Source organism: Vombatus ursinus, unplaced genomic scaffold, assembly GCF_900497805.2.
Source record: "Vombatus ursinus unplaced genomic scaffold, bare-nosed wombat genome assembly UNPS02014791.1, whole genome shotgun sequence".
In the NCBI taxonomy this organism is placed as follows: domain Eukaryota; kingdom Metazoa; phylum Chordata; class Mammalia; order Diprotodontia; family Vombatidae; genus Vombatus; species Vombatus ursinus.
In genome coordinates this window covers 48,163,376-48,170,777 of record NW_020954569.1, presented here as the reverse complement: position 1 = coordinate 48,170,777, position 7,402 = coordinate 48,163,376, and the positions used below count along the sequence as shown (strand labels likewise).

Genomic DNA, 7,402 nt, shown 5'->3' with positions numbered 1-7,402 from the left:
TAGATTTGTCTAGGTCTGAAAGGGACACACTGAAATCCCCAACTATTACAGTTTAACTGACTATTTTGGTAACTTGAGTAATTTTTCCTTCAATTACTTAAATACTATGTCATTTAATGGCTATAGAGAATACATATACACATATATGTATGCATGTATATTAAATACTGATAGAATTTCATTGTCTATACTGCCTTTAAGGATTATGCAATTTCCTTGTTTATTTCTTTTAGCCATGTATATTTCTTATCTGAGATTGTCATGCTTGCTTTTTAAATTCATTTGAAGCATAATAAATTTTGTTGCAGCTCTTTGTTCTAACTCTTTGTGAATCTTCATGTTTCAAGTGTGTCTCTCATAAACAATATATTGTTGGATTCTGCTTTCTAATTCATTCTACTGTCCTCCATTTTATGGGCGAGTTCACATTCCATTCATATTTGCTGTTTTAATTGCTAATAGTGTATTTCCCTCCCTCATAACCCCTTATAATTTATCTTCTTTTCCTCCTACTTCCTTATGTACAAAGAAGAAGGAGGTGGAGAAAGAGAAGAAATCTGATCAACATTAGTAATCTATGATTGAAATGGCTTATCCTTCACCAAGCCCAGACTTCAGCTTTATTCTACTCTTTCCTTCTTTTCTTCCCCCTTTCTAGATTCCTTCCTTCTTTCCTCCTTCTTTCCTTCCTCTTTCCTCTTCCCTCCTTTTTTCCTCCCTTGTCCTTCGTTCCTTTGTTCATTCCTTCCTTCCTTCCTTCTATCTCTTCAAAGCTAACACTCTGAATTTGAACTACTTCATAGGATTATTGATTTAAGGAACCAGAGATGTTTATTCCAGAGAAGAGAAGACTGAGCAGGGTGGGTCAGACATAATCATTCATCTCAGATTATAAAAGGAGGGGAAATGGAGCTGTTTAAGAGTGTAATGGGATGGCTGAGGATGATTCCCCATCTCTGGAGGTCTTTCAGCAGAAGACCTAGCTACTTTTCAAGAATCTGTAGAGGACTTTGCTATTCAGGTATAGGTTGGACAAAATGGCCTCTGGGGCCCCTTCCAACTCTTAGAATCTGTAAATATCACAGCTTATGAGTGCAATTGGAGCTAAAATTCAAATCTGGTAACTCCCACTCCAATAGTCTTTTCATTATGCCACAGCACCTTAGTTTCTGGTTCATTGATTTAGCAAATATTTATTGAGTTCTTACTATGTGCAGAGCGCTGTACTAGGTTTTGTGGGGAAGTTAAAGATAAATAAGACATGGCCCCTGACTTCTAGAAGTTTATAATGCCCCCTTTAGAGTGGGCCACCTATGTCTGTTGCTGATATTTTATGCTCCACTGCCTATGGTTATCCACAAATAATAATATATACTCTTGTTTTTTCAATTCCCAAGGATAATCTGGAATACTAATAGATCATCCAGCCAGTAATAGAAATATAATTGCAACCTTAACTTCTTTCTTCTATAAAAATAAAATTTTCCAGGTGAAAAAATAAAATCTTTATCATATTTGTAAAATAGCATATAGCATAGCCAGAGACCACTTGTAGTAAGGCAGAGGGACAGGAGATGGAGTGTTATGTAAAGGGTACAGCTAGAAGGCAAATTTGAATGCTACAGAGTGTGTAAGAAAGGGAATGCTTTGAAACAAGACTTGAAAGGAAAATAAGAAGATGGATGCTTTCTTCATGACTTATCACATACCTCAGGCTTCAAGTGCCTTTTGATAGTATTTATCCTACCCTTTCCAGGTTGAATAGAATCCTCCTTTAAAAGGAGATGAAGACAGAATGGGAATTGAATAGTTCTACTTTGTTTCTGTGACAGATTAAAATTAGACAATCTTTTGCTCTTTCGTTAATTGATCAGAAGTATTTACTTAGCTCTTAGATGTGCAAGGCAGTGTGCTAAACACTGAAAATACAAATATAAAAAAAGATAGTCCCTGTCCTCAAGGAACTTACATTCTAATTGGAAGCAGGGAGAAGAGGAAGGTACCTGTCATTGGGGCGTGATGTAATGAAAGCTGATTAGAAATGAAGAGGCATAATGGAGAAGTTATGGTAGGTAGTACAGCCTGCTGAGAAATATATGGACCCTTTAAATGAGCCTAGACCTTATTATTCTTGATCTGAACAGAACTAAAATAGCACTTTTTAAAAAACACGTTTTTCATAAGCCTCAATTCATTTTGCGCCTTGTGGTTTAGTAGATAGAGCTCTGGACTCTAAGTCAAGTGGACCTGGGTTCAAATCCTACCTGAGATACTTACTAGTCATGTGACCCCAGGCAAGTCATTCAATTGCTCTGAGCTTCAGTTTCCTCATCTGTAAAATGGGGATAATAATAACATCTATTTCACTGGGTTGTTCTGAAGATTGAATGAGGTAACATTCGAAGCCCGTTTGTTGGGCTCACTCTCCCAACCCCTACTCACAGTGGCAGGTTGGGTACCTAGAGAGCAGCTGATTGTTTCTCCCTTTGTAAAGTCCATAGATGGTTTTCTTTCCATTGCAAAGGGGTCACACACATCGAAGCTGCTTTTGCTCATTGTATCTAGTTTGTCCTTGGGTCCCTGCTGTCCCTGGGACGTTGCTACCAGCTTCTGCTGGAAGTCTTAGACTTCAGCATTTCAAGGTTCACAAAATGATCTTCTGGTAAAAGGAGGTAGGGACATGTGATATTCCCTCTGGGTTCTGTTCTCCCTTTTGATATAGTGCAAATGGTCTGTCTTCTCTCTCTCTCTCTCTCTCTCTCTCTCTCTCTCTCTCTCTCTCTCTCGGCTAGGAAATGGGGTTAAGTGACTTGTTCAGGGCCACACAGCTAGTTAAGTGTCAAGTGTCTGAGGCAGGATTTGCACTCAGGTCCTCCTGACTCCAGGGCCAGTGCTCTGTCCACTGCAGGGTCTGTCTTCTCAAGGCACAAGTAGAGCTTGACTTATCTTGTTGCTAGAATCCTTTCTTTGATATATTTAAGCCCAGAGGTGTGTCTAATTCTTTCAACCAAGCCCAACATATTTCCTATATAGCATCCGATTTCTTCCAAAATCATCTCATTTATCCCAATAGCTAGAAGTACTTCAGTCCTCCCAAATTGACTTTGTAAATGACAAATGCTGGAAGGTCTGGGGGAAAACTGGTATGTTAAAGTGCCATTAGTGGAATTGTGAATTGGTCCAGCTATTCCAGAAAGCAATTTGGAACAATGACATAGAAGTCGTTAAACTGCACATGTCCTTTGACTCAGTAATAGCACTAATAGATCTCTACTCCCAAAGAGAATTTTTTTAAAGAGAAAAAAAAGATCCAGTTGAATAAAATATTTTTAGCAGCTCTTTTTGTGGTAGCAAAGAACTGGAAACTAAGGGGTACTCATCATTTGGGGAATGGATGAACACGTTATAGTATATTAATATGATGGAATACTATCGTGCTATAAGAAATGATGAAGATAACGTTTCAGAGAAACCTGGGGATGCATGTAAGAACTACTAGTGCAGTGAGTAGAACCATGGGAATGATTTATACAATAACAACAATATTGTAAAAACAAACAATTTTTGAAAGACTTAGGAATTCTGATCTATTCCACAACCAACCATGATTTCAGAGGACATGTGATGAAACATGCTACCTATTTCCTGCTAAACAGTTGATGGGCTCAAAGTGTAATTTGAGATATAATTTTTGACCTAGTCAATACATGAATTTGTTTTACTTTACTATCTATATTTGTTAACAGGGCTTTTTTCCCCTTCCTTTTTCAATTGGGGAGGAAGGAAAGGAGAAAAGGTAGATTTTGGTTAATTGAAAAAATAAATTTTATTTTAAAAAATGATTCATTTATGCCTAGTTTATACTTTGAATGATTGATTCAATAAGTGCCCAGGTTTGCTCACATCTAGTTTACATGTTTAACTAATTCATTTTACAACTCAATCAAAAATGCATTCTCACCTGATAAAGTTATTGGGTCATATGTCATCTTATTAATTACATAAATTGGAGTTGAGGGATGTGTAATTATTACTCTTACATATGTAAAGGGCTTTGCAAATCTTAAAGCAGTATAGAAATGTGAGCAATTATTATCGTTACCTTTATTCTTATAGATTTACATTACTTCCATTCATCTGTGATCACACGCCCTTCCTTTCATCTTTTATTTGTTCATTCATCTGTTCATTACTTCTGCAAACATTTCCATGGGTAGTGAAAAGAACATTGAATGCAGAGTCAGGGGACTTGTGTTCTAATCTTATCTCTGCCATTTACTAGCTGTATGATTGTGGACAATTACTTAACTTTTCTGAGTTTCAGTTTCCCCATCAGTAAAATAAGGAGGTTGGATAGTTGATTTCTAAAGATTTTTTCTAGTTCTAAATCCCAAGATCCTATTTCTTAAAAACCTGAAATGTGCAGAGTCCTGCATATTTGATTGAGATTGAGAAAGAGCTAGAAAGTTTAGATAAGATGGTCCTTGTAGGTCATGGAACTTCAGAAATATATATACTTTAAAAAATCTGAGTTTGACAGATTAGTCTTCTAAAGCTGTTAAGGAGAAAATTAACTCTTCTCACCTAAATACATTTCTTCTCACCTAAATACATTCCTAAATACATCTTCTCACCTAAATATAGTAATAAAAATAATAACTAATATTATATAGTACTCTGCCCCAGGCACTTTACAATTATTATCTCATTTGATTTTACTGACAGCCTTGGGAGGTAGGTGCTATTATTCTCCCTATTTTACAGATAAGGAAACTGAGGCAAACAGAGGTTAAGTGATTTATCCAGGTTCACACAATTATTAAGAGTCTGAGGTTGAATTTGAACTCAGATCTTCCTAACTCTAGGCTTGGTGATCTGTTCTAGAGCCCCTCAGAAAGAGGCAAGAACACATGCTTATTCTCATGCAATGTCGTGGACATACTGAGAAGCAGCCTCAGATATACCCATTCACAGAAACAGCACACATGATTTGGGCAATAGCAAAAGAGAAGGAAAACTTAGGATAAATCAAAAGCATGAAAAGGATCTGACTTACGAAAAAAGAAGAAAAAGTTACATGGGCATGAGCAAAGACAGGGAAAAACAGATTGATTAGTTGAGGGAAAACAAGGCAAATAGATATGTCCAAAAATGTGAGTTGGTGAGTGAGCTAATGATCTGAGAAGGGAGGCGTGAGACAGGCAACGTACGTGAGACAAGACAACAGGATGCTGGTGGTTGTGGTATGTACGTGTGTTTCTGTTTGAAATGTTTCTATTATTTGTGGTATCATAGTTTCACTTGAGTCTGTCCTTCCCAGTTCAAGATGTAGAGGATAATGGTTTGAATTACCTCACTGAAATTGTGCAAACGGGCTAGATGTTGTAGAGGATTTCTGCATTTGGAGGAAGGTTGGAGTAGACCGGGTTACCTGCCATTCACTTCTAAGGATGTGCCTTGAATGATTGGGAAGGTCTCAGGTCCTCCACTCCCTCTTCCTCCTCCCTCAACTTTTCCACTAGAAGGCTGTCTGAAACGTCAATGTTTCAAGTTTCATCTATTTATTAAGGTTTTGATCCCTGTTAAAATGCAAATAACTCTCCCATGGACAGTACTTTAAGGTATTCTGGTTATTTTGACGTTGGCGCTAATAAAGACCTCGAAGCACATTCTGATGAATGGGGTGCCGGGGAGGGGGGATGGGCTTGAGGAGCCTGAAGTTCTGTTTCACCGGTAGGGGCCAGAAAGTGAGCTGGGGACCAGAAAGAACTCTGATGAACCATTTTACTTTGGATTAGCTCCAGTGTGGACTCCTCCCCACCTTGCCCCATCAGATTGTAAGCACCAAGAAGGCAGGGTCTTGCCCCTTCCAAAGTACATAACTACAATGGAGGGCAACTGCTATTGGATGTTTATTAATAATTTAAATAATAGCTCTTATAATTTAATAGCTGTTGCTGGGCGGCTGGAGGGGGAGGAGAGGAGTTGCGGGGACACCTGGAAGCGGCAGTGTGTCGGGGCGCTCGGCGGGGTAGAGGAAGGTGTTCCCGGGGCGCTGGGACGAGGGTGCGCCCTGGACCCCGGGACGAGGGTGCGCCCTGGACCCCAGTGTGCTCAGGGACCCAGGCGCCTGGAACGTGCCACGCGAGCCAGGCAGGTGTCGCGGGGGCCCGGGGGCTGCCCAGCGGAGGCAGCCGGGGCGTCGGCCGGTAGGCGTGGGGCCGGAGGGGGCAGGGGCGGGGTTGGGGGCTGGCGCGGGGCTCAGGGCGGGAGCTACTCGGGGGCCTCTCCCTCTCGCGCCCTCTGCCGCCCACGACTCGGCTGGAGCGCGCGGGGGAGGGCAGCCGAGGAGGATCGCGTGCGGAGCTCGCAGGGAGCTTGTCAGTGCCCGCCCGCAGCCGCCGCGGCGACCCAGGGCCCCGGGACATGCAAGCTGGGTGTGTGCCGGCGGCTGGCGCGCTGCGAGATCTCCCGGCCCGGCCGGGCGCCCTTCGTTCCGCTCCGCGCGCAAGTTGCCCCGCTCCCAGCACTGCTTGATTCCTCGCGGGGGAAACCTGCGCACTCCTCCCGAGCCGAGCCAGCGATTAGCGGTAAGTGGCACCCCCTCCGGGATTGAGGCCGGGAGAGCCCCCCGCCTCCCTGCTCTGCCCCCGCTCTTGGAGAGAAGGAGGTGCGCAAAGTTCACCCGGCGGCAGCGCCGGTCCCGCTTACCAAACTCTTCCCGCCGCTCCTTCGGATGCTGCCGCACAGGTTGGGTGGAAAAACGAAGGAAACCGTTTCCTGAGTCTCCTGCATAGGCTCTAGAATCGCGAGGGGCCTCAGAGATCTGGCCCCTTCCTGTGACAGATGAGACCACCGACCAGAAAAAGGCAGGATTTATTGAAGGTGGCGGGGGCAAGTTGGTCTGTCTCTGAGTCCCAGATGCCAGAGCTGTTACGCGCAGGGCTAAAGAACTAGATCAGGAGTTGTGTTTGCCTTTTCGTGGCTCGGACCCCTTTGGCGGTCTGGGGAAGCCCAGGTAATAAATAGGCTTCTCAGCCTATTATATCCCAGCCTGCTGTATCTCAGAACAATGTTTTAAAATGCATAAAATGAAATGCATAGGGCTACGAAGGAAACAAATGCTATTGAAATAGTTATCTCTGTCTGTCTGTCTATCTATCTATCTATCTATCTATCTATCTATCTATCTATCTATCTATCTATCTATCTACAAGCTCGTGGACCCCAGGTTAAAATCTCCTGGAGCTGATTTCCAAGATCCTTTTGTATCTGTATAATCTTGTGCTTCCGGGATTCCAAATCCAGTATCCTTTCCTTTACTCCAGGCTGAAGTGAATTGTAAAGCTGAATCTTGGGGGAATTGGAGATAGAGGAGATATTTCTCTTGCTATACCAACCT

The 7,402-nt window shown here is 42.3% G+C and overlaps 1 protein-coding gene across 1 annotated transcript in view; it reads left to right on the top strand.

Moving 5' to 3' along the window:
* The first annotated feature begins 6,524 nt into the window (after nucleotides 1-6,524).
* Nucleotides 6,525-7,402, top strand: part of AHRR (aryl-hydrocarbon receptor repressor) — a 255,608-nt gene continuing 254,730 nt past the window's right edge. Inside the window, exon 1 of the mRNA XM_027869067.1 lies at nucleotides 6,525-6,590. The gene's annotated coding sequence lies outside the window, so the exon portion shown is untranslated. The remainder of the gene's footprint in view (nucleotides 6,591-7,402) is intronic.